General features: G+C 52.8%; 1 pseudogene; it reads left to right on the forward strand.

Annotated features, from left to right (window-relative positions):
• Positions 1–3,389: 3,389 nt before the first annotated feature.
• On the forward strand, positions 3,390–25,656 carry LOC140708568 (SH3 domain and tetratricopeptide repeat-containing protein 1-like; annotated as a pseudogene).
• Positions 25,657–27,459: the final 1,803 nt, after the last annotated feature.

Here is a 27,459-nt window from a genome sequence, read left to right on the forward strand (position 1 = left end):
TTCCTCTTTCCTGCTGTATTTTCCTCTACAGCATTGATCACTCTTTAACATACTTTTTGGTTGTCTATCTCTACCTACAAAAATATATCTTCCCTGTTATATCACCAGTGCCTGGCACATAGATAGTCAATATTTGTTGAATGAATGAATGAATGGGCTGAAAGAACCTTATTCTTCTTTCTTCTGTCACTTCACACCAAATGGTTTTGGAAAATGCTATGTGAACAGGGATAGTAAGCAGGAGAGGTTACACACATGGCTGTGAGATAGCCCATCATCCTCAGATACTTGTCTGGAAGGAGGTGGAGTACTTGAGTAGAAATGATACAAGATAATTTCTTCAGGAAATCAGCCAAGTGTCACAGTTTTTCACATAGGCGTGTGATGTTTGTGTATGTGTGTATGAAGAGCTGTCGCGGCCTAGAATCACGGGCCTTTAGATCCCTTGTACAGATAGAAAAGTAAAGGCGGAGTCCCAGGAATGCTGTAGCCCACCGAGGTAAAGTCCCTGTCTGCACTTCTCAGTGCCCGGTCACTTCTCACTGCACTCCCCTCTTTACTGCTAAAGCCACCTTCCCTGACTCTGAATGTGTAACTACGAGGGAGAAAATGTACTCCAGGCTCACAGTTTGTGGAGAAAAAGCCCAGTAGCTGAAAATAATGTTCACAAAGTTTGTACCTAGAAAAAGTGGCCATTTCTATCATGTCTTTGAATTTCCCTGTTTCTCATACATTTTATAAACAAGACAGTAGATGGAGATTCAAGAACAGCAACTTTAGAGCAAGGGGTAAAAAATCAAACCTACAGCATTCCAGTTTCTGTTTTCTTCTCAGTTTAGGGCTGAGGCACTTTAGCTTCCTGTCTAAGGGACTACTCAAATCTGATTAGAAGCCATTGTGGGCTGGTAATTATCCATAATTTTAGGAAGACAGATGCAGCACCAACTCTGTTCTCTAATAGCAGGCTTATTAATTTTAAATTTGTATGGCAGGAGAATCAGATGGCGAGGTGGGATAAGTGTTCAGATGCTTGGTCATGGATAGCTTTTTACTTCCACGTATCACACGGGGATTTGGGACCCAGGAAGCCCACTGAGAACTGATGATTATCTGTCCGCTAACCAGCTGGGTTCTTTTTCATCCTGAGCTCAGAAAGATTGCTCCTACTGCAGCCAGGGAAGACAGGTTGTTGACTGGTTAGAAATCATGGCAGGTTATTTTCTCCACCCGCAGTTCGCAGTTGGAAAGCAGAGCTATCAAAAAGTTGTCTCTGTTGTATTTCAAATCTGGGTGTTTAAAAAATTATGTAAGCAATTTAAGCATTTCTTTAACAGTAGTTGTGTGTGTTCTTGATGCGAATGAGAGGTGTATTCCCTTGTAAAATCCCTGGGACTTAATAGGAAGATGTGAGCCTTAGAACAGAAGTTGGTTTTCTAGATGATCACGTAGATATGATGCTGAGCACTAGACAAAGATGTTGATTGAAGCGATTTAAAAAAATTTTGTCTGAGTTCAGATTTTACACCAATATTTAGAAAATCAGCAAAAGAATTTGGAGGAATGTTCTCAGGCATCCAGTTCAGCCCCCTGCGCACATTGTCATAAAATCCGAGTGTGTGCACAGGGAGACGCATTCCTTTCTGTTCTCATCACTGGTCCTTCCCTGGCTCTGCACCTGCCTGTCATGCGCATCCTTGTGAAGAGACCACCAAACAGGCTTTGTGTGAGCAATAAAGCTTTTTAATCACCTGGGTGCAGGCTGGCTGAGTCTGAAAAAGAGAGTCAGCGAAGGGAGATAAGGGTGGGGCCGTTTTATAGGATTTGGGAAGGTAAAGGAAAATTACAGTCAAAGGGGGGTTCTCTGGTGGTCAGGCGTGGGGGTCACAAGGTGCTCAGTGTGGGAGCTTTTTGAGCCAGGATGAGCCAGGAAAAGGAATGTCACAAGATAATATAATCGCTTAAGGCAAGGACCGGTCATTTTCACTTCTTTTGTGGTAGAATGTCATCAGTTAAGGTGGGACAGGGCATTTGCACTTCTTTTGTGATTCTTCAGTTACTTCAGGCCATCTGGGCATATAAGTGCAAGTCACAGGGGATGCGGTTGCTTTGGCTTGGGCTCAGGAGCATGACATTGCCCTCTTCCCAACTTTCCCTACCTTTTGCCTCCTGTGCGGTTCTCTCACAAAGTGCATGGCCTCAGCCACAGCTTCTCTGTAGCTGCATCAGACTGTGGCGACAGGAGTGGTGGCTGCTGCAGGGCCTGCTGTCCCCACTGAGCCCAGTCCTTCTTGCCGCTGGAACCTGGTCACCATTTTGCACCGAAAGTATGTAATTCTACAGAATGAGAGCCCACATGCTCGGGATGGAGGTATCTTTATCACGGTGCTCTGCATATTTTAATCTTGGGTAGAAGGTATGGAAAAGTATGTGATACATGTGGTTTGATGTCAGAAGGACGTTGTGAACTTGACGTGGACTGAGGATGTTCAGGTGCAACAGGCACCCCAGCTTCATTAAATGAGACTTCCCCATCTCCCTGCCAGGCACGCACAGGTGTATGGCCCCATCTTATGTGTTATCCTTATCTAGAGTGCGCCTTGTCGTCCTGCTTAAAGTTACATGATGATATTCTGCATCATAGAGTAGGTCTCAAACCGCATTCAACACAGAAATGTACTCTTGCTATTCTACATAGAAAATGCTTTCATAGACCAAGTGGGAGAGCAGTCCTAAAATCTGGGCTGGAATCACAGAAGGAAGGCTTTGGGAAACAACAGATTCCCTAGTCCAAAGCTGGTTTTTGGTGAACCTAGAAACAGGACCAAGAGAAGTGAATTTGCCTAAGGCCCTGACAGCGTCTCACGGTAGCATTTGAACCTAGCAGTTTCTTGACCTATTTCTTTAAATGATTAGTCATGCTTCCTCTGATTCCTATATAAACGTATTCCTCATTCATTCTTTTGTTTCAGTGAATTATTGCGGTGCTACCACATAACAGTATTTGAGTCAAAATGTGGCAGTTTTTATCCCGTTCCAAGGTTTTTAGTTGTACAGTTTGTCAAAGTTGTGCTAACAGTTTCTTGTTGGTTGCAAGGTGTCCTTTCAGAAGCCAACTGTGTGGTGTATTTACATTGATTGTTGGAGGTAGTTTGGTTAGAACCTACTTCGAGTGGCTGGCGTGGGCCTGGGGGACAATGACAGCTGCCTGCTTCATGGGCAGAAGTGAAGTGATTCCTTCCTGGGAAGTATCATCCTCCTGGCCACACTATCCAGCCCATTTCGTTTGTGTTGGTTTCCTCGCATCTGCATGTTTCTGGCTTCATGTGAGTCTCATTTATTTTAGCATATGACTTCAGGCTGTGGGGAAGAATGGCCATTTTAGCACAGAGATGCACACCAAGGAACAACTGGCTAAATGTAAGTGAAGACATTCTCAGGGGGGGATTCTTTTCTTTTATTCTGTAACAGGCAGTCTGGGAAGCATTCTGGACATGTGGCCTGCACTGTCACAGTTCCTCCCTGCAGGATCGCAGATGTTTGCAGATTGTAGTGATAACTGTTATCATTGAGAATGTCATTCTCACAGGCTCTAATAAGTCAGGATTTATTCAGTGTTCATTTGTTAAAGACAACTGTATTTCTAGCCAAATCCATGGGAGACGTTTCTCCTGGCAGTGTTGCTGGGGGTATTCCCATGGCTTAGTCTTAGGGAAGCACACGCCTTTGAATACTGCTGAAGCTGTGAGTACCCAAAGCGCCCCGGAGTACTTTTGCCATATGGGGTGTTAGTCACTGATACACGTCTCAGTCAGACCTGATGGATTCTTGACCCCTTCCTTTCTTAGTTTTTTATTTTTTATTTCTTATTTTTGTTTCTTAAGAGCACAACCCCTCAGGTGGCCACCATGAATCTCTGGTGTTTTCAGTTGACTGCAGCCTATTTGCCATCTCTGGTTCAAACATACTCGAAGCCTGATGATGTTTGCCTCTGTTGTTCTGCTGTGTGACCTCCGCGCCCGCAGGGTTCAAGACTGTCAGAGCTGGGAGCCACCTTCACAACCACCAGGGTTTCCGGAACCTCCTTTATCTAGCCCTGGGGATGGAAGAGATGTCATCAGAGGTGAAGGCTTATTAGGTTTACATGTCATTGATAACGAATGAGGTTTTCTTTTATGTAAGGGGAGCTTCTTATGACGTGCTTTAGTAGGGTAAAGAAGCTTTTGAGGTTTGCTTTCTCTGGAAAGATAATTTGTGATCCTGCTGTTGCTTTCAACGAAAATATAATTTGCAAACCAGTGCATGTTGTATGACTGAGCACAGGCTGACAAATGGATCTTAACCCGTCCTTCACTCCGCCACTGTTTCTTGAATGGCATATGTGTGCCAGCTGCAGTAGGAACTTGCTAGGCTCCAGGACTAACCCTTATGAAATAGGGGTCCTGGAGGAAGCAAATGCATATAACGACAAACGTTTGAGGGGATATCAGAGGGGGTGTCTATAGGTGCAAAACTTGATTCATTCATTGCCCCATCTAGGAGGTTTTGTGTCTTAGCAGCGTGTTCCATAGCAACACATCCCTCTATCAAAATATTCATCATATTATTTTGAAATTCTTTGCTTAGGTATGTGTTTTTCTGCCTACGTTTAGAACTGGTTAAGGACAGGCTATGGAGTATGTATTATATATATATCTACACACACACATATATTTATATATATACACATTACCATTGTAAATATACAATATATATTTATATATACACACATTACCATTGTAAATATATAATATATATTTATATATACACACAAATATATATTTCTCCCTCTCTATATGTACAACCCACACATATATATACACATACACATATATATATGAAATACACACACACACACACACTTTTACTGCCAAGCACAGAAAGTCAAAACTCGGCAAGGGTTCTTTTAGTGTTCATGAAAAAATAGATGTGTTAGTTGAGAGCATCCTTAAGTTGCCAGGGGAAAGACAGGAAGGATTCACAAAGGGAGATAGTGTTTTTTTTTCTTTGTTTAACTCTTGAATTCGAAATAATCCAGACTTACGGAAAAGTTGCAAAAATAGTACAGAGAATTCCCATATACTCTTCCCTCAGATTCCCCAAACATTTCACCCCATTTGTACTTTCTCTCTCTGTGGATATAATTTTTTCTTTTCTGAAATGTTTGAGAGAGGAAGGTAGAATGCAGGGCAGGGTGAAAGGCGGAAGGAGAGAGGTGGGTTGGGAGGCTTTTTTTTTTTTTAACCTCCTGAGATGGAGTTTCGCTCTTGTCACCCAAGCTGGAGTGCAATGGCACGATCTCGGCTCACTGTAACCTCTATCTTCTGAGTTCAAATGATTCTCCTGCTTCAGTCTCCTGGATAGCTGGGATTACAGGCGCCCACCACCATGCTTGGCTAATTTTTTTGTATTTTTAGTAGAGGGGTTTCACCATGTTGGTCAGGCTGGTCTTGAGCTTCTGACCTCTGATGATCCACCTGCCTTGGCCTACCAAAGTGCCGGGATTACAGGCGTGAGCCACTGTGCCTGGCGATTGGAGGCTTTTGCAGTAACCCAGAGCGCTATGATGAGGGCTGGACCTGGTTGGAAATGATGAGGAAGGTGGGAAGTGGTTAGGTCTGGCATATATTTTGAAAGGAGAGTTTAAATGGGTTGGATGACAAGAGAGAGAAAAAGAAGTTTTAAGGATGATGTCAAGGATTTTGGCCTGAGTAACCGGAAGACTAGAGATGCTGTTATTGGAATCGGGAAGACTATGGGAGGAGTGGGTTATAGCAGGGGGAATCAAAAGTGTGTTTTTGGCATGCTAAATTTGAGGTCCAAAAAGGGATGTCGAGAAGTGTTGGCTGGGCACGGTGGCTCACGCCTGTAATTCCAGCACTTTGGGAAGCTGAGGTGGGCAGATCACCTGAGATCAAGAGTTCTAGACCAGCCTGATAATTATTAAAATCGATCATTGATGTTTACTAATGAATCATATTATTGCTCCTAATACGGTAGAGGGTGTACACCTACCTGTGATGTTGTTCCTAATATCCAGGGACAGAGAGCATGACTTTAGTTTTAATATCGCAGTAGATGTACACTCACCCTGTGACACTGATCCTAATATCCAGAGTGATAGAGTATGACATGACTCCCAACATAGCAATGAATGGACAGCCACCCGGTGATATTGCTCCTAATATTCACAGAAGAAGCATATGATATTACTCCCAATATCCCAGGGAAGGTACAGCTCTTCTGTGATATGGTTCCTAGTATCTGGAGGGGGAGAGGATGATAATAATTCCAGTATCGCAGGCTGTGTTCACCCGCCCTGTGATATTGTTATTAATATCCTGGAAGGGAGAGGATGATATGACTCCCCATAGAGCAGGAAGCGCACACCCAGCCTGGGATATTGTTCCTAATATCCATGGAGAGGAGAGGCTGATATTACTCCCAATATGGCAGGGAGTGTACATCCACCCTGTGATATTCTTCTTAATATTCCAAGGCTGAGAGGTTGATATTACTCCCAGTATCGCAGACACTGTACACCCCCGTGTGATACTCTTCCTGATATCCGGAAGGGGAAAAGATGGTTTTAATCCCCATATCGCAGGAGATGAACACCCACTCTGTGATATCTTTCCTAGTATGCAGGGGGAGAGGGGATAATATTATTCCAATATTGCAGAAGATGTACATGCCCCCTCCCATTATATTGTCCTTAATATTCCAAGGCACAGAAGACGATGTTACTCCCAATATCGCAGAAAGTGTACAACCCCCAGTGATGTTGTTCCCATGATCCAGGAGGGAAGAGGATGATATGACTTTCAATCCTTGTACCCTGCAGTGCTCTCACCCTGCAACACCGACACCAGCTCAACCTGACATGGCACCAGAGGTGCTGGCTGGGGGTGTTCATTGCTTCTCTTTTCTCCCTTTCCAGACTCAATAGAGGAAGCTGAGACTGAGCAGCCGCAGGAACAAGGTGGGTTTTGCCCGTGGCTCAGGCTTCCTCTGGTTATGAGCTGGGCCTTGGAGTAACACCGGGGGAGGGGACAGAGCTGAGTCCGGTGGGCATTGGATGCGGCTGTCACTCCTCTGTGGTGTGGGCTGGGGGCTTGGGGGACGTCGCCTGAGGTGGGCCTGAACCTCCCGTCTACTCTGACACTGGAGGCCGTGGGGTCCCACACTTCTTCCAATGAACATGTTGACCCCCGCCTGGTCCCTGACCGAGGCGGGGCATCCTTTCCATTGCTGGGGCCCACATGTAGCTGTGGGTTCCTTTTTCATGACCTGGAGAAGCTGCAGTTCACCCTGTGCTCTGCCTCAGAGATGGGAGGCCACACTGCCCTCAGTGGGTAGCAGAATTCAGAGCCTTAGGTGGCAGGGGCCTCAACTGAGGTCCCTGAAGGGTCTGCTCCTTCCTGAGGGGAGCCAGTGGGGAAGGGAAGGCTGTTGTAGGTTTGCCTCGAGGAGGCGGTGGTTGAACCCTCTGCCAAAGTCCCTGGAGCAAAGGCACGTGGCTCTCCAGCTGCCCCGGAGGTCAGAGCAGTGGCTGGGAGGGGCTGTGTGCCTCTGCCGGTTGGGGGAGAATTCTTAGCTAATCTAGTGTAGTCAAGTGAGACATTTGCCTCTAAATCATATTTATTTTTTTTTAATTCCAAGATTTTACAGATGAATAAGGAGACAGTTTGTATTGAAAATATTTTTTGCATGTGAGCTTGAAACAGAGAGTCTGTTTAAATCTAGGTTTTTTCCTTCCCAGTAATGCCTCCTTTCATCCCAGATTTTCCAACAGGAAATGCGCTTGTTTGCTCACCTCTGGGAGGGGGCTTTGGCTAGGAACCCACCAAAGCCAGCAGGCATCAGTGGGCTGCTGGAGCAGGCTGGCCTTTGTTAACCCTTTAGGAACTGTGGGCTTCAGGTTTTCAGACCATCCAAGGTGAAGGTGGCCACAGGGACCTGGAAGATTTCCCGTCCTTCCTGCAGGGATGATCCGTTTCCCTGCACGGAGCTGGGTACATGGGTACAACACCCCTGTCCTGTGCCGTCGGTGGCTTTATGAATTTTGCATAGCAGCTTTTGAGCTGATCAATAGCTCTGATTGGCTGTTGAGGATTTCATGGATTCCTGTACCTCACCGGGGGGCCCAATACACTGACAAAAGTTACATTTTTTTGTGTGTGTGTGTGACTTGCAGGAATACCTCCACCTTGCCTGGGCCTGGAGCCACAGGAGACCCTGCCAAAGGTGAAGAATGTTCTGGAACAATGCAAGACCTGTCCAGGCTGCCCCCAGGAGGCAGCGTCCTGGGGTCTCTGTGCAGCATCCAGCAACGTGAGCTTGCAGGACCCTGAGGAGCCCTCCTTCTTCTTGGAAGCTGAGGACCACTGGGAGGACCCAGAGGCCCTGAGCTCACTGCTGCTGTTCCTGAACGCCCCCGGGTACAAGGCCAGCTTCTGTGGCCTGTACGATGTGGCACTGCCATGGCTGAGCGGCATGTTCTGCAGCTTTAGCGACGAGGAGGAGCTGACTGGGTGCCTGGCATAGGCCTGAGGCGTGGCCAAGAAAGCTGGCCTCCTCATGGCCCTGGCCAGGCTCTGCTTCCTTCTGGGGCGGCTGTGCAGCAGGAGGCTGAAGCTGTCCCAGGCCCGGGTGTACTTTGAGGAAGCACTTGGGGCCCTGGAGGGCAGCTTTGGGGACCTGTTCCTGGTGGTGGCTGTGTACACCAACCTGGCCAGCATTTACCGGAAGCAGAACGGGAGAAGTTTACACAGGTGGTTCCCAAAGCCATGGCCCTGCTCCTGGGGACGCCTGGCCACATCTGCAGCACGGAGGTGGAGGGAGAGCTCCTGTAGCTGGTGCTGCAGCAGGCGGTGGGTGGCCAGAGCCTGCAGGCTGAGGCCCGGGCCTGCTTCCTGCTGGCCAGGCACCATGTGCACCTCAAGCAGCCCGAGGTGGTCCTGCCCTTCCTGGAGCGGCTGCTGCTTTTGCACAGGAACTCGGGAGCCCCAGAGGCTGCGTGGCTCTCAGACTGCTCCCTACTCCTGGCTGACATCTACTCCTGGCTCCTACTCCTGGCCGCAAGTGTCTGCCCCACCTGGTGTTGAGCTGTGTCAAGGTGGCCTCATTGAGGACACAGGACTCGCTGGCCGGCTTGCTGAGAAGTGTGAACCTGGTGCTCCAGAACGCCCTCCAGCCCCATAGCCTCCACAACCAGACTTCCCACTACCACAGGCGAGCACTGGCCTCCCTAACCCCGGGCACAGGCCAGGCGCTGCGCGGCCTTCTCCAAGCCAGCCTGGCCCAACTGTACAGCCACCGTGGCTACCACGGCCCAGCCATCACCTTCATGACACAGGCGGTGGAAGCCAGTGCTGTTGCCAGAGTTCGTGCCATCCTGGACTGCCTGGTGGCCCTGGCCTGGCTGCACGTGCTTCATGGACAGAGTCCGGTGGCCCTGAACATCCTGCAGTCTGTCCAGGATGCAGTGGTGGCCAGCGAGGACCAGGAGGGTGTGATTGCCAACATGGTGGCCGTGGCTCTGAAGAGGACAGGCCGGACGAGGCAGGCAGCTGAGGGCTACTACTGCACCCTACGGGCGGCGTGGGACCTGGGCCAGCAGAGGAACCAAGCAGTGGTGCTGGCCAACTTCAGAACCCTGTGCCTGCACGCGAGTGCCAGCAGGCTGGCCCAGCACTACCTCCTGGGGGCCGTGCGGCTGTTCTCGAGGCTGCCCTGCAGGGAGTGTGGCCGGGACTTCGCCCACGTGCTCCTGTAGCTGGGCCTCCTCTGCACCCGTCAGGGCCCGGCCCAGCAGGGCAAGGGCTACTATGAGTGGGCCCTTCTGATCGCCGTGGAGATGGACCATGTGTAGAGTGAGTGCCCTAGTTCCTCCTGTGCGCCTTCTGGGGCCACTCGGGTCAGGGCACACCTGGGGTTTGTGATTCAGAAACAAGTGTTGGATTTTCCACCATCGAAAGTGCTGAGTCATGGGCAGCAGCAGATGTTGGCAAGTGCCCTGGAGACAGGCGGTTCCCATGCAGGGCCAGGCCCTCTGTGCCCTACTGAGGCAGCCAGCTCTTCCTGGTTTGCCCAGGGACCATCCTGCCTTGAGCACTCAAATTCCTACATGCTGGGAATTCCTACACATAACCCTGGGATCAAGGCAGGCTCTGCTGTGATGGGACTTGGGGCCCCTCCATGAGCCAGGCCCTGAACACCAGTTCTTTTGCCCGTGTTATCTGCTTGGTGTGTTGGCAGCCTGCGCACCTGTCATCCTACTTGACAGAGGACACAGGGGCGGGTGATTGCCCAAAGCCGCAGAGCAGTTCATGCAAAAGCAGCTGGTTGTGCAGAGTGTGCCAGGCCCCAGCCACAAATGGGGCTTGTGGGGTCCTCGGGTGGCAGAGACTGAGCCTAGGAATGTGAGCTTCAGGCCACAGAAGCTACAAAAGGGTGAGTGGCGTGATGGCGGGGCAGCACTTGGCCCTGGGTTAGGGAAGCCTCTTTAGTCAAGGACCAGAGAGTTGAGAGGATTTAGTCAAGTAATAGGTGGTGGATGAGGGACTGGTGGTGGGGGAGGGGCTGGTGGTGTAGCCTGTGTGAAGGCCCAGGGGTGAGCGAGTGGGGGTGAGTGAGCGGGGATGAGTGGGGGTGAGTGAGCGGAGGTGTGATGGGAATGAGTGAGCATGAGTGTGAGCAGGGATGAGTGGGGTGTCAGCGGGGGTGAGTGAGTGGGGGTAAGTGAGCGGGAGTGTGAGCGGGGATGAGTGCGGTGTGAGCAGCGGTGAGTGAGTGGGGGTGAGCGGGAGTGTGAGCGGGGATGAGTGGGGTGTGAGCGGGGGTGAGTGAGTGGGGGTGAGTGAGCGGGAGTGTGAGCAGGGATGAATGGGGTGTGAGTGGGGGTGAGTGAGTGGGTGTGAGTGAGTGGGAGCGGGGATGAGTGGGGTGTGAGCAGGGGTGAGTGAGCAGGGCTTCTGCAGGGAGGTGCAGAGTTGGGAGTGGGTGGGTTGGGTGCTGGATGGTGAGAAGCTCTTCTGGAGAGCTAAGCAGGGCCTGGGGCCTCAGGCTGTGGCTTGGCCTTTTGCCCAAGAGCACTGGGGAGCCATGGAGTGCTATCAAACAGTCACTGCAGACTGAGCAGTGAACAGACAGTAGGTGGGCAGGGTGTCCGAAATCTAGGCCGCAGAGGATAGATGAGGAAGTTGAGTCCAGGGAAATGGCTGAGACAAGGGATACTGTTGTGGATCCCCTCTGTCTTGCAGCGCTTTGTCATGGCATAGTGAGACCACTCAGAGGTGCCTCCTATGACCTGGACCAGAGCCCCAGGGGCTGTGACCAAACCTGCCCATTTCCCAGCACAGGCCTGGCACCCACTCCTGGCCCTAGGAGGGATGAGATTTTGGAAAGGACCGTGTGAAAGGGCCCCGGTCCCACACATCTGCCCAAGGAGGGTTAGGGGGTTCAGACCCAGGCTTCTTCCCCAGGGGCATTCTCTGACTGGAAGGAGACCCTCCAGGAACCCAGCGCCCCAGCCCCCACTGCAGCCTCCGGTGGCTCCTGGCACAATAGCCTGTGGTACCTCCTCCTACGAGGCCCTCCCCGGGGTGCTGGGGGATTCAGACTTGGAAATGCAGGCCAGGGAACGGGGATCATGCTTCCCTGTCTCCCCACCCTGCGCTGAACGGTCGCGGAGACCGAGGGCGGGGTTGGTACCCCACATGCTTCCTTGGGGTCATTTTTGAGTCACTTTCGGTAGTTTGTGTCCTTCTAGGAGTTTGGTTGTTGTGTCTAGATGGTCTGGTTTCTTGGTGTAAAATTGTTCGTAGTGTTTTCATGGATTCTTTTTATTTCTGTCAGATTGGCAATAATGTTTCCTCTTTCATTTCTGATTTTAGAAACTTGGGTTTGTAATTGTTTATTTATTTATTTTTATTAGAGATGAGGTCTCATCATGTTTCCCCAGGCTGGTCTTGAATGCTGGCCTCAGCGATCCTTACCCCTCGGCCTCACAAAGTGCTGGGATGACAGGCATGAGCCATGTTGCTCAGTCTCTGATTTTAGTCATTTGTGCCCCATCTTTGTTTTCTTGGTCAGTCTGGTGAAAGATTTGTCAATTTTGTTATTATTTTCAAAAAATCCACTTTTGGTTCTGTTGATTATCTCTTTTGTTATTCCATTCTCTGTATTTTTACTTCCCATTTCCACTCTCACGTTTATTATTTTCTTCCTTTTATTTACTTTGGGTTTAGTTCTTTTTCTCACGGTGGAAGGTTAGGTTTTTGATTTGAGATTTTTCTTCTTTCTTTGAATGTAGACATTTACAGTTATAAATTTCCCTTTCAGCACTGCTTTAGCTGCATCTTGGAATTTTTGATACACTGTAATTTTTTTTTTTTTTTTTAAGACAGAGTTTTGCTCTATTGCCCAGGCTGGGGTGCAGTGGTGCAATCTTGGCTCACTGCAACTTCTACCCAGTTTCCAAGCCATTCTCATGCCTCAGCCTCCTGAGTAGCTGGAATTACAGATGTGCACCACCCCACCCGGCTAATTTTTTTTTTTTTTTTTTTTTTTTTTAATAGAGACAGCATTTCACCATGTTTCCCAGGCTGATCTCAAACTCCTGGACTCAAGCGATCCTCCTGCCTCGGCCTCCCACAGTGCTGGGATGAGAGGCGTGAGCCACCGCGCTGGCCCGGGCTGTGCATTTGTTTGCATTCTTCTCAAATTAGTTTTCAGTTTCCCTGATGGTCTCTTTGACTCACTGGTTGTTTAGGAGTGTGTAATTTCCGCATATTTTTGAATTTCCCACATTTCCTTCACTGTCGATTTCCAGTTTCGTGCCAGTACAGCTGAAGAACACCTCTGCTTTGGTCTCAGTCCTTCTCCATTCACTGAGGCTCGTTTTGTGGCCTGGCACATGGTCTGTCATGGGGAATGTCCCATGGGTGCTCGAGAGGGTGCTCGAGAGGGTGCTCGAGAGGACTGTGTTGGGAGGACTGTGTTGGCTGTTGTTGGGTGGCGTATGTGACAGATGTCCATTCGGCGTACCTGGTTTCCTGTGTTAATCTCCGGAATGTTTCTGACAGTAGAAAATCAGAAGCTTCCCACCGTTCCCAGCGCCCTGGCTTTGGGAGAGGCCAGTGAGCCTCTGACTTGGGAGCCTGGTTGCATGAGAGAAGCATGTCTAGGAATGCCAGGGGCCGGCTTTGAACCCCATTCCCCCAACATGATGCCATGTGTGGCAGACATGACGCTTGGCTTTGCTCTCAGGGTTCCATCTGCGACAGGGGCTACTTGTGCCCCTGGCCTCATCAGCTCAGGCTGAAGGCGGCCCTGGTCCTGGCCACAGGGGCTTTGTGAAGCAGAAATAGATGGCCTGGTGCAGGGGCTGAGCCTGGCCAGGACCTCGGCCCTGGGAGTTGTAAAGAAGGCCGGCCTGTACCATGAGCATCTGCACCAAGGTGTGCCCATGTCACGGTGTGCTCGGCGTCTGCCCTGGCACAGGTGCATGGCCTATCTGCGCTCAGTCTCCCTGCCTATGGGGCCCAGGCTCACAGAGGTGTGAAAGAGGCAAGCAGGGGCCTCCGAGCCCAGCCAGCCTTGCTTCGATGCTGGGAGACTAACGTCTTCCATTTTGTCTTCTGCCCAGGCCAGCTGTGGGCCATCCAGTGGCTGTGCTACTCCTACAGCGCCGTCATGCCCAGCGAGGCCCAGTGTGTCATCTACCACGATCTCCAGCTCTCCCTGGCCCTCAAGGTGGCCGACAAGGTGCTGGAGGGGCAGCTCCTGGAGACCATCAGTCAGCTCTACCTGTCCCTGGGCACAAAGTGGTAAGGGCTGGCTTTGCAGTGGTAGAGGTGGAGGCGGGCAGAGCAGGGAGGGGGTCACAGGGAAGCTGGCCCAGGGCGCCAGCAGCCCCTCTCCTTTTCATCATTTGGTTCCTTGGCATCAGATGCTTTGAGCTGGCGGGCCTGGGGTCATCCCAGGGCTGTTGCTGGCCTGTGAGTCCCAGCTTGAGCCTCCCTTGTTGGGTCAAAGGTCACCTCAACCCCAGCAGAGGCAGTAGGTGCACTCTGGGCTGTTCTTCCTACTATGGTGGCTTTTGTCATCTGACCTCTGCCTGCCCCGAATCTTCATTCCTGGCCATCATCTGTCCTCTTAAATGTGACCACAGCAGCCACCTGTGGCTTCTCTCCCACAAAAGACAGAGCCAGTGTGTCACCTGCTTCCCTGGGGCAGGGTTTCAAGGTCTCACGTCCCATATGTGGCCTACTCAGCTTCTCCCAAGCATCCTGACCTGGTGGGGTAACCATGGCCCTGGCCACCCCACCCACAGGGCCTGGTGACATTGATGCAGTCACACCCCTTCGAGTGTTGGACTTACTGAGAGAACAGGGAAGAAGCCAGATTCCGTGGGGACCTGGAAGACTGGCTACAGTCTTGGCCTCAGGTTCACAGAAGGAAAATGGGCCAGTGTGCTAGAGCCATGTATAGTTCCTGGACAAGTAGAGCAGCATCCATGTCACCTAGGAGCTTGCGGCAAGTGGGAGTTCTAGGGCCTGCCCCAGGCCTGTGGAGCCGGAAGCTCTGGGGGCAGGACCAGCAAGCTATAAGGACAGGCCTCTGAGTGACTATGATGCCTGCCCACATTGAGAACCATCGGCCTAGATAGCCTCTGAACACTAACGGCTCCTGGTGCGTCTGGAGAAGACACAGGCCATGTCTGGGAGGCAGGGAAGATGGACTAGCACACCCCTCCTGCCACAGGGCATCATGATGCTCGATTCCCTCAGATGGATGTCGTTCATCTTTTCCATGCCATGTGTATTCACCCTGGCCCTCCCAGCAGCCTGGGAAGGGCAGAACCCTGCACACACTGGAGGGCCATTCCCAGTCCCCACATCCCAGATTCATCTGTCACCAGACCCACGGGAGGAGGCAGACTGGTTCCAGGAGGATGAGAGCCCTTGTTCTGACACCTGTGTCTGATTCCAGGGCCTACAGATCCTCTCTGGACTACACCAAACGAAGTCTGGGGATTTTCATTGACCTCCAGAAGAAAGAGAAGGAGGCGCATGCCTGGCTGCAAGCAGGGAGGATCTATTACCTCCTGTGGCAGAGCGAGCTGGTGGACCTGTACATCCAGGTGAGTGGCAAGGGATGCAGGAGGACCCCTGTGCTGTTCACTCTCTGTCCATCCACCCATCCATTCATCCTCCCATCATCTATTTACCTGTTCATCCTTCCATCCATCCATCCATCCATCCATCCATCCATCCATCCATCTGTCCATCCGTCCATCATCCATCCATCCTTCATTCATCCATCCTTTTATCATCCATCTATTCACCCGTCTATCCATCCATTCACCTGTCCATCCACCCATCCATTCATCCTTCCATCATCTATCTGTTTACCTGCTCATCCTTCTATCCATCAATCCATCCTCCATCCACCCATCCATTCTTCCATCATCTTCCCATACACCTGTGGGTCCTTCCATCCATCCATCCAATCATGCATCCATCCATCCATCCTTCCATCATCCATTCACCTATTCGTCTTTCCACGCATCCATCCATCCATCCATCCATCATCCATCCATCTGTCCATCCATCCATCTATCATCCATCCATCCATCATCCATCCATCCTTTTATCATCCATTCATTCACCTGTCCATCCATTCACCTGTTTGTCCATCCATCCATCCTTCCATCTATCTTTCCATCATCCATCCAACTGTTCATCATTCTATCCATCCATCCATCCATCCATCCATCATTCTTCTGTTCACCTCTTCGTCCATCCATTCACCTCTTCATCCATCCATCCATCCTTCCATCCATCCAGCCTTCCGTCCATCCATCCTTCCATCCATCTTTCCATTATCCATCCAACCATCTTCCATCCATCCATGATCCATCCATTCACCTGTCCATCCATCCTTCCATTCATCATCCATCCTTTTATCATCCATCCATCCATTCACCTGTTCATCCATCCCTCCATCCATTCTTCCATCCTTCCATCCTTCCATCATCCATTCACCTGTTCATTCTTCCATCCATGCATTGTCCATCCATCCATCATCCATTCACCTCTTCATTCTTCCATCCATGCATCGTCCATCCATCCATCATCCATCCATCCTTCCATCATTCATCCACTTGCCTGCTCATCCTTCCATCCATCCATCCCTCCATCCTTCTATCATCCATCCATTCACCTGTTCATCCTTCCATTCATCTGTTCATCCTTCCATTCATCCATCCATCATCTATCCATCTATCCATCCATCCATCCATCCATCCATCCATCCATTCGTCCATCCATCATTCATTCATTCCTTTATCATCCATTCATTCAGCCACCATCCATCCATCTGTTCGTCCATTCATCCATCCATCCTTCCATCATCCATCCACTCACCTCCTGTCCATCCTTCCATCCATCCATTTATCCATTCATTCATCCATCCATCCTTCCACCATCCATCTTTCCATCATCCATCCATTCATCTATTCATCCTTCCATCCATCCATCATCCAACCATCATCCATCCATCTGTCCATTCATCCATCCATCCTTTTATCATCCATCCTTCATCCATTTATCATCCATCCATTCACCCATCTGTCCATCCATTCATCTGTCCATCCATCCATCCATTCATCCTTCCATCAACCATCCATTCACCTGTTCATCTTTCCATCCTTCCATCCATCCACCTGTTCATCCTTCCATCCATCCACCATTCATCCATCCACCATTCATCCATCCACCATTCATCCATCCACCATTCATCCATCCATCCATTCATCCATCCATCCATTTATCCATTCGTGCATATATCCATTCGTCCATATATCCATCCATCATCCATCCATCCTTCCATCAACCATCTACTCACCTCCTGTTCATCCTTCCATCTATCCATCATTCATCCATCTATCCATTCATCCATCCATCCTTCCATCATCCATCCATTCATCTGTTCATCCTTCCATTCATCCATCATCCATCCATCCATCCATCCATCCACCGTCCATCCATCCATCATCCATCCATCTGTCCATTCATCCATTCGTCCCTTCATCCATCCATCATTCATCCATCCTTTTATTTATCCATTCACCCGTCTATCCATCCATTCATCTGTTGTTCCATCCATCTGTCCATTCATCCTTCCATCATCCATCCATTCACCTGTTCATCCTTCCATCCATCCATCATCCATCCACCCATCCATTCATCCATCCTTCCATCCATCCATCCTTCCATCATCCATCCTTCCTCCCATCCATCCATTCACCGTTCGTCCATCCATCCATCCATCGTTCATCCATCCACCCACCCACCAATCTACCTATTAATGCATCCCTCCATTCATCTATCTGTCTATTTGTTTATCCATACATTCGTCTATCCACCATCTATCCATCCACATGTACATACATCATCTACCCTCCACCCATCCATACATTATCTACCCACCCATACATACATACAGATATACACACATCATTCCACCCATCTATCCATCCATCCATCCATCCATCAATCTATCCACACACCCATCCATCCATCCATGTGTCTACCTCTCCTCATTCATTCATCCATCCATCCACTCATTCCTAAGCCACTGCTGAGCACCTGTTGTGTGCCTTTTCCCTCCCTCCAACTGGTTCCCTCACATCCTCCCCCAGTGGCCAACATCTTCTCCCTGAGGGCAGAGGCGCGGCCCCTCACGGTGCACAGCACCTGCTGGTATACAGCACATGCTCAAATAATGTGACCACTCAGTTAACACACAGAAGAACTTGCTCCAAGCGACACGTGGCACATCTTACAAAATGAATCTATCATAGTGGCTGTTTTCAGAGGCTTTCCGAAACACAGTGTGATCTGGTACAAATTGTGAAGCCCACGAAACTGGTGAAGCTTTCATTATTGAGCACCTGCTATATACCTCCTTGAGCTGAGGAGAGGGAACAAGAGCTCATGGCCAAGAGGGGACCAGGCCCACCCACAAACACTGCTGATGTGGCAGGGATGTAGCAACGCATAAAGGAGCCAGGGACTGGGCTCCCAGCAATCTGGGGGCCACGGAGACTGGTTTGAGTGCAGGGGTAGTGGGCTAGGGCTAGTGCTGTTGGTAGGATTCACAGGTGTCAGGGTCCTGGGCTGCAGCTGCTCAGTCACCTCCCAGCACTCAGGTGCATCAGTTCATTGTCCTCATGCCAGTGGTGGGGGCAGCCCTCATGCACAGGGTCTGAAAAATGCTCAGGTGTACCTGTAGTGTGTGAGAGGAAGGAGCCTGGCAAAGGTGCGCGTAGCCACCTCGCTAGGTGTGGGTCTTGAGGGAACTTCTGTGTCCTTTCAGGTGGCACAGAATGTGGACCTGTACACAGGTGACCCAAACCTGGGGCTGGAGCTGTTTGAGGCAGCTGGAGACATCTTCTTCAATGGGGCCTAGGAGCGGGAGGAAGGCATGTCCTTCTACCGGGTGAGCTGGCCTGTGGGCTGATGTGGGTGGGCCTCAGTGGGGCACCCGGAGGGCTGAGGCACAGGTGTGGCAGGGTAGTGGCCTCACACCTGGAGACAGGGCCACCCATGCACATGATGAGTTTCTAAGTGGTCTCACCAGGAATGATATTGACCATGCCCCTGTCCGGGACAAACGCTCGGGTCCTGGCCGTGACAATGGCTGTATCCTTGTACCTGATGTCCTCAAGCAACCATGAGTGGGAAATCTTGTCCCCATCTTCCAGATGAGGAAACTGAGGCTCAGAGAGGCTCAGAGAGGCACAAAGGACACACAGCATATCAGTGGGAGGCCCAGGTCTGCATGTACCCCGAAGTGGGACGGCTTCTCCCTTCCTCTGAGGTCACGGTGTGGCTCAGCCCTGGGCACAGATCAATGTGGCATTTTTAGAGCAGAGAGGAGTGCTGGCTCCCCCCAGTCAGACCCACGGTGCCCAGGTGGGAGAGGCTGGTCTGAGGCTCTCAGGTGTAGCTGGATGGGCCTCAGGTGACTCTTCAGCCCCCAACTTGGGTGTCTGAACTGTGTGTTATCCCAGAGCACAGAACTGTGTCGAGATGCAGGGGTAGCTGGGGCCTGGGAAGTTCCAAGCACATGTTTGAGCTCTGAGGAGGGCGCTGGTCAAGGTGGGTGCTGCGGGAAACCTGACCCCACCTGCCTGTGTGGTAGGACCGGGCCCTGCCCCTGGCAATGACTACGGGCAACCGCAAGGTGGAGCTGCAGCTACAGCTGTGCAACAAGCTGGTGGCACTGCTGGACACACTGGAAAAGCCTAGGAGGGCATGGAGTTTGCCTACATGGCCCTAGCACTCAGCATCACTCTGGGTAAGTCCCCTCAGCCCCCGCCCTGCCAGGACCCACACTTTGCCAGAGTCCAGCCTCCAGGTCTGCAGGCCAGGAGCTGAAACAGCTGCTGGATTTTCCTGGGCTCCTGTCCAGGCAGGCAGATCTGCCCACCTGGCTTCCCCGTCCGGCTGTGAGGAACAACCCGAGGTCTCTCACACAGTGCACAGCTCCCTGCCTGACTGAGTTCTGCTTCCTCTGCCTGTTTCCACTGCTGACCACAAGGGCCGCCCAGTGTGCCCTCTGCCTTCCAGACATGCCAGGCATCTCGTTGGTCCCTGTATGTGCCAGGCTGAGTGGCACATTCCCTTTCTCTTGTGCCCTTCCCACCCTCATCAACCACACGGCTCTCTGGCTGATAAAATCCCAGTTCCCCTTCCAGCAGTCTGCCCCTTAAGACCAGGCATCCCCTGGTGCTGTGCCAGGGTCGTCTGTCCCTCTCCAGAGACAGGGAACCCTAGGCAGGCCACATGCCCCAGCGCCTTGTGCCCCGTGGCCCAGTACACAGTAGGTGTGCAGCTGACTCCCCAAGGTAGGGGGCTCTGATCGTGACACACCCAGCAGGAGTCAGATGTCACGTCTGTGGGTTGCCTGGAGCTGGGGTGCCCGGGAGCACCTGAACTGCATGGCTTTTGGGCTCCCCTGGTTAAAACCAGTGAGCAAAGGCAGGTGGCTATGTGTAGACACAGAGCTGGGCCATCCAAGTCCGACTTTGCCAAAGCCTCACAGTAGACAGGGGCAGGCCTTATTAGTTCTGCTTTGCAGATGGGAAAGTGAGTCTGGGAACCTGGAAGGGACTGGCCATAGCTGCCCAGGTGACCACAGGTGCCTAGAGGCAAGCCAGGTGTGCTGCCCGGGGTCTGCATACCTGCTCCTGAGGGGCCTGTGCCCTCCCTGCCCCAAGGAGCCATGTCCTCACACCTGTCCCTTTGGCCTGCACCCCAGGGGACCGGCTAAACGAGCACGTGGCCTACCACCGGCCGGCCGCCCTGCACCATTGGCTGGGCCAAGGCAAGCTGGCGGAGCACTTCTACCTCAAGGCCCTGTACCTCTGCAACTCGCCGCTGGAGTTCGACGACGAGACCCTGTACTACGTGAAGGTGTACCTGGTGCTCGGTGGCATCATCTTCTACGACCTGAAGGTGGGTGGGGAGGGGCAGGGCTTGGGGTGTTCCCGGCCCCCTCGGAATGAGATCTCCACCCAGACCCCAGAGGCCTGGGTTCCAGCCTTCCTTAGGAATGGCCCAGTGGCCTCCCTAGAACTCTGCACATGGCTGGAGGAGCCGGCAAGGTTAGGAGACACAACCCAGTTCCCAAGATGGCCAGGCCCCACCCTCAGGAACTCAGTCTCAGCCAGGGAGGCTGACACATGAGTGGGCAATGGTGGCCTCTGGGTAAAGAAGGGGGATTGTAGTCAGGGGGGCCCTCCTGGAGGAGGTGACACCAAAGCTGAGTCTTGACAGTCAAATGTCAAGTTGCATTTAACAAAGAAAACAGGGTTGGGAGAAGGACATTTCAGAGGACAGCAGCATCCTCACATTGAATCCACGTTGCAAGATGTAACCCAAATCCTGGCACCTCCTCTAGGAAGCCTGCCCAGGGTGCCAGCCTGCACTGAGCAACTCCTTCCTGGAGTCCCGAGACACCTTGAATCTTCACACCACCCAGGAAGGGTGGGGTGGGACCAGTATCTTACCATTGGGTTCACAGACAGGGAAACCCCAGCTCAGGGCAGGTGCAGTGGGGCGAGGCCCCAGCCAACCAGGCTGAGGCCTTGCTGGGTCGGGTGTGTCTCGAGGGGAGGGGCTGTGCTCCCTCTGCCCCAGCCCTGCAGGGGTGGAGAGCTGGGACTGGCAGACTCAGACCTGGGGTGTGTCCACCCCTCTGCCCAGCAGGCACCGCCTCTCCTCAGCATTGCACTGGCACCGTGTCAGTGCTCCTTATGGGCTGAGGGGCCAGGGCACTCCAGTCCAGGGGCCGAGATCTTGGGGGCCTTCGGACAACATGAGGAGCTGGGTCAGCCCTAAGACCCTGCCCCGTATCCCCCACAACAGGTCTGGGGCTGCCCGGGAGGCCTCAGCTCAGTGCTGGCGACACCTGATTGTCAGAAGTGGTCCCTGTGGCCTCCCAAGTCCCAGCCAGACATGGAGGTGCCAGGTGTCAGGCCCAGAGGGACGCTGCTCACCGCTCAGGGGCTCGCCTGGGACCCAGGGGGACGGACCTCCCAGAAGAGGCCTTTATCTCTCTTGGTGAAGCCTGCCGCCCACTGCACCTGTCCAGGAGAAAGGAAAGGGCCAAGTAGTACCTGAGAGGCCAAGTCCACGGTTGGGGTCGAGGGGCAGAGGCCTCCTTCACCTTCTTCCCATGCACAGTCCTCCTTCCCATGCACAGTCCTCCTTCCCATGCACAGCCCTACTTCACCTCCTTCCCATGCACAGTCCTCCATCCCATGCACAGCCCTCCTTCACCTCCTTCCCATGCACAGTCCTCCTTCACCTCCTTCCCATGCACAGTCCTCCTTCCCATGCACAGCCCTCCTTCCCATGCACAGTCCTCCTTCCCATGCACAGCCCTCCTTCCCATGCACAGTCCTCCTTCCCATGCACAGCCCTCCTTCCCATGCACAGTCCTCCTTCCCATGCACAGTCCTCCTTCCCATGCACAGCCCTCTTTCCCATGCACAGTCCTCCTTCCCATGCACAGCTCTCCTTCCCATGCACAGTCCTCCTTCCCATGCACAGCCCTCCTTCCCATGCACAGTCCTTCCCATGCACAGCCCTCCTTCCCATGCACAGTCCTCCTTCCCATGCACAGCCCTCTTTCCCATGCACAGTCCTTCCCATGCACAGTCCCCCTTCCCATGCACAGCCCTCCTTCTCATGCACAGTCCTCCTTCACCTCCTTCCCATGCACAGCCCTTTTTCACCTCCTTCCCATGCACAATCCCCCTTCCCATGCACAGTCCTCCTTTCCATGCACAGTCCTCCTTCACCTCCTTCCCATGCACAGTCCCCCTTCCCATGCACAGTCCTCCTTTTCATGCACAGCCCTCCTTCCCATGCACAGCCCTGTGGGCCTCATCGTGAGTATGTTGTCAGCACAGGCCAGCTTCCCACAGGGAGGCCCCCTTGGAATTCCCCAAGGGCAGCTGTCTTTCCAAGGCTACACCCTCCTCATTGTATAGGAGGCTCTGGACCCAGGGCCCAGAGGGGTCGGAGAAAAAGCCAGGCTGGATGGAGCCTGGAAGGCTGGCAAAGAAGCAGGGGTAAATGGACATCTTTGCCAATTGCCTCTAAAATGGGGTCCCCTTTAGTCTACATGTGAGAGTGAGCCCTGGAATAGGGTGGATTAGGTGTGTCCTGGCTCAGCCTTCCACTCACTAGCTGCTGCACACACTACAGGCACATGGAAATGCACACGCAAATGCACACAGGCACAGACACACGCACACACAGGCATGCACACAGGGACATGCACACGCAGGCACACAAACACGCACAGGCAGACGCAGAGACATATGCATTGGCTGGCTCCTTCCTGTTTAGTTGGGAAGCCCCCACCCCTTCAGGAGGCCTTTCCCTTCCACACCCCGGCTGAGTCTGGGGCTTCCTGGGCTCCCTTCTGCCACAGCCCGGGCCACCCTGTGTGGTCAGTGTTCACTCCCAGGTCCCTCAGACTCGGAGCAAGGACGTTAGGCTCAGCCACGCACCCAGCACAGAGTCCAGTGTTCGGCTGGGCCGGGGGCCATTGGATGAGCAGTGGCGGTGACTCGGGGCCTTCTCACGCCCCTGCTCCGTGTGTGGGGCGGGACAGTGAGGGAATGGACTGCTGGATCTTGGACTTTGTCGTTGGCCCTGGGAGCCATCTTGAGATGGTAAAGAGGGACAGGCCAGGCATGGGTCTTAGAGAGGTCCCTTGGGTGACCCCGATGTGGAGGAGGTGCCTGGGGAGAAGCTGGGTGGGGCATGGGAGGGTCAAGGAGGAGGTCTGGGAGACGGCATCCCAACCCAGGGATGGTGAGTTTGAGCCAAAGATGCATTGAAAATGGGAGTGGATGTCTGGGGAGTCACACTCCGTCAATATTTCAGGGAACATTGCCAGAGAGGACACCTGAGAGATGGTTTTGTACCTGGCCTGGCCTGTGGAGGGCCTGGAAATGGTCAGCATGGACACGGGAGAGAGGGGAGCCTGGGTCACTCAACGCAGTGCCCCTGCTGTGGCTTAGAGCCACGGGTCCTGCATGGAACTCTCAGAGCAGGCAGGATCTGCCCTGACCTCAGCCCATGGGGAAAGCAGCCACTGCCTGCAGAGAGGGTGGCACTGGGGCAGGAGGCTTGGGGTGAGTGGGGTGTAGGGACAGTCAGGAAGGCTTCCAGGGGTGTCAGGGTCGTCCCCACCTCCTGCAGCTGAGACCACAGCAGTGTCACAGGCTTCGGGGCTCATGGGGTGAGCCAGCATTGGCTGGACATGTGGAATGACCTGGACACAGGAACGGCCTCTGGGAAGACGGGCTCCAAGTCCCCCTTTTGCTGACCATGACCTGTCCCCTTCAGGACCCGTTTGACGCAGCCGGGTACTACCAGCTGGCACTGGCAGCCGCCGTGGACCTGGGCAACAAGAAGGCACAGCTGAAGATCTACACGCGGCCGGCCACCATCTCCCACAACTTCCTCCTGGACCACGAGAAGTCGCTCTTCTTCTACCAGAAGGCCAGGACTTTCGCCACAGAGCTCAGCGTCCGCAGGGTCAACCTACCTCCTCTGCCATTCTGCGGGTGGGCCCGCTGGTTGGCCCCCAGTCACCCTCGCTGAGGACAGCATCCGAGGGAGTGGGATTTGTGCAAGGAGGTTGATCTCCTGCCTCTCCTGGTGTCTCCCGTGGCTCATTTTCTGGGTAATGGAGGCATGAAAGCAGGGTTCAAATAGCAATAAATGTGGGGTTTTTTTGCAATAACATACCGAAGTCCCCATGGCATCCTTCCCTGTGTGCTTCCTGGGCTGTGTCTAGGGGCCAGCTCCTTCCCTGGTGGCAGCCCTCTGATCTTGGGGATGAGAAGGACCCTGAGTCCAACAGACCTGGGCCAGGTCACCATGAGCCTCAGTTTTCTTGGCGGCCAGAGGGGAGATGGTGGTGGAACTCCCTGGGCAGCTCCCTGCTCAGAGCTCTTGCTGTAGGCCTCGTGCCACCCTTGCCTTTAACCTTCAGACCACTGTGATCGGATGTGGGGGCTGCTAGTGTCTCTGTTAGCCATTGAAGAAATAGAGGCACAGAGAGGTTAGGAGTCTGGCCCACCGTCACACAGCAGGTAGGGGCAGAGACACAGAGCCCAGTACACTGACCACCACACCACCCTGCCAGCCTGCAGTCAGGAAGGTGTCCCCCATTAGGACCCAAGGTCAGCTCCTGGACTTCTCTTGTGGTGTCAGGAGAGCCACAGGCCAGTGAGGGTAGTCCCTGGGATCCCTCACTCAGTGTCCTCTGCTCCCAGACTTGGTTGGGCCGAGCCTGGCCGGTCCCACCTCTGGCCACTGGTCAGCCCTGCGAGAAGTGAGATGCAGGGATCTCCGCCTGTGTAGACGCTGCTACCCAGTATTGAAAGCCTTATCTGGGCTGCCCCCCAGCCGTCCCTACATGCCCCTCCCCTTCCGGCCCCCAGCCCTCATCCCAGTCCCAGGAATCCCAGGTTTTCCTTCTTGGAATCTCTTGGCCCCAGGGAACACAGCTCACACGGTCTCTTTGCCAGTTTACGGCAAGAAAACCGAGGTTCAGAGACGACGGGTGTCCCACGTGATTCTCACATACACTGCACTCTCCCAGGCCCCTTTTTTAAACACTTTAAATGAGGTGACTTTCACATCGCATGCAGTTAACTATTTCAACGCGATTAATGTGCTGGCATTTGTGCATTCACAGTCCTGTGCAACCACTCACGCCATCTAGTTTCAAAATGTGTTCATCTCCCCAGAAGAAACCTCCCATCCTCACTAAGCAGTTACCCCTCCTTGCTATCCCCCAAGCCCCTCGTTGAATGGAAGGGGAAACTGAGGCCCGGAGAGAGACTTGCCAGTGGGCGGAGCTCTGATAATAAGGAATCAGGCACCCATCTGCTGGTTCAGTCCTGGGTTGGTTTTCCACCCAGCAGAGGTGACAGAGCCAGGAGGTTCTGGGACCCCATGCTTGCAGCCAGAGCCCTGCCCCGAGCCTCCCCACCAGGGGGTAGCAGAGAGCTTTCCAGAACCGGCCGCGGGGCTGGTGGGAAGCAGCCGGTCAGAGCTGCTGACAAACCTCACGAAGACCCCAGATCGCTGTCTCTGTGGGTTGGGCTTGGGAATTGGAGAGGAGGCCGCATGATTGGAAACGTGAAGACAGCACGGCCTGGCTGGAGGAGCCGGAAGCGCCGTCACGTTGACTCAGGACACAGAACTCCTGCCCGCCGGGCCGGGCCTGCAGCCATTCTTCTTGGGGTGGGGTCCGCGGGTTCGGCTTGCTCTCGGCCCCCGACCTGCCTCAGAGTCCGGGGGGCTTTGGAACTCTGCCTCCCCATCTCCACCCACCCTGGCTGGTGCCATGAGGGACCTGGATCCTGGGATCCTGTTCCTCTTGGGCAGCAGAGACTGGGGGACCAGAGGAGATGATGGGTCTTCAATCCCCACATTCAAACCCCAGCCCACCACTGACAGTCTGGGGGTTCGGGATGAGGGAGTTGATGTCTCTGAGCCCCAGTTTTGTCACCACTAAAATGAGGCCGACATACTGGTGCAGAGTGCCAGTCCCCGGGCTAACAGAGGCCTGTTTCCTACTGAAAATACCTGTTACTCCTAGGAACGGCTCCAACACTAGGGAACACTCAACCCAAGCCAATTTGTCAGAGGCAGGTGAACCAGAGCGACTCCATCTTGAATGGGGGCTGGGTAAAGGGAGGCTGAGACCTGCTGGGCCGCATTTCCAGGAGGCTAGGCATTCTTAGTCACAGGATGAGATAGGAGGTCGGCACAAGATACAGGTCATAAAGACCTTGCTGATAAAGCAAGTTGCAGTAAAGAAACCGGGCAAAGCCCACCAAACACAAGATGGCCACGAGAGTGACCTCTGATTGTCCTCATGGCTCATTATATGCTAATTATAATGCATTAGCTGCTACAAGACACTCCCACCAGCGCCATGACAGTTTAAAGATGCCATGGCAACATCTGGAGGTTACCCTACGTGGTCTCAGAAGGGAGGGCAGAAACTCTCAGTTCTGGGAATTGCCCACCCCTTTCCTGGAACACTCATGAATAGTCCAACCCTTGTTTAGCGTATGATCAAGAAATAATCATGAAAATGGGCAACCAGCGGCCTTTCGGGACACTCTGCCTATGGAGAAGCCATTCTTTCTTTTCTTTTCTTTCTTTTTTTTTTTTTTTTTTGACATGGAGTGTTGCTCTGTTGGCCGAACTAGAATGCAGTGGTGTGATCTTGGCTCACTAAATCCTCCACCTCCTGGGTTCAAGCGATTCTCCTGCCTCAGCCTTCCTAGTAGCTGGGATTACAGGCACCTGCCACCACGCCCAGTTAATTTTTTGTATTTTAGTGGCGACAGGGTTTTGCCATGTTGGAACAGGCTGGTCTCGAACTTCTCACCTCAGGTGATCCACCTGCCTCGGCATCCCAAAGTTATAGGATTCCAGGAGTGAGCCGCTGCGCCCGGCCAGAGTAGCCATTCTTTTATTCCTTTTCTTTCCTAATAAACTTGCTTTCACTTTATGGACTCGCCCCGAATTCTTTCTTCTGTGAGATCCAAGAAACCTCTCTTGGGGTCTGGATCGGAACCACTTTCCAGTAACAAACTTGCTTAACCTCTCAGACCCTTTGTCTCTTCATCTGTAACCAAAGACAAAGCCTCCCCCGAGGTTCCAAAAGTGTGGAGAGAACGCACGGGAAACGAGGGGCACAGAGTTGATGTGCAGAACCAATATCACAGACTGGGTGTCAAGCCACTGTCATACTGGAAGTAATATCATGCTCTCCCCCAAGTTATGAGGAACAATATCA

Source organism: Chlorocebus sabaeus, chromosome 12 (assembly GCF_047675955.1).
Source record: "Chlorocebus sabaeus isolate Y175 chromosome 12, mChlSab1.0.hap1, whole genome shotgun sequence".
Classification (NCBI taxonomy): domain Eukaryota; kingdom Metazoa; phylum Chordata; class Mammalia; order Primates; family Cercopithecidae; genus Chlorocebus; species Chlorocebus sabaeus.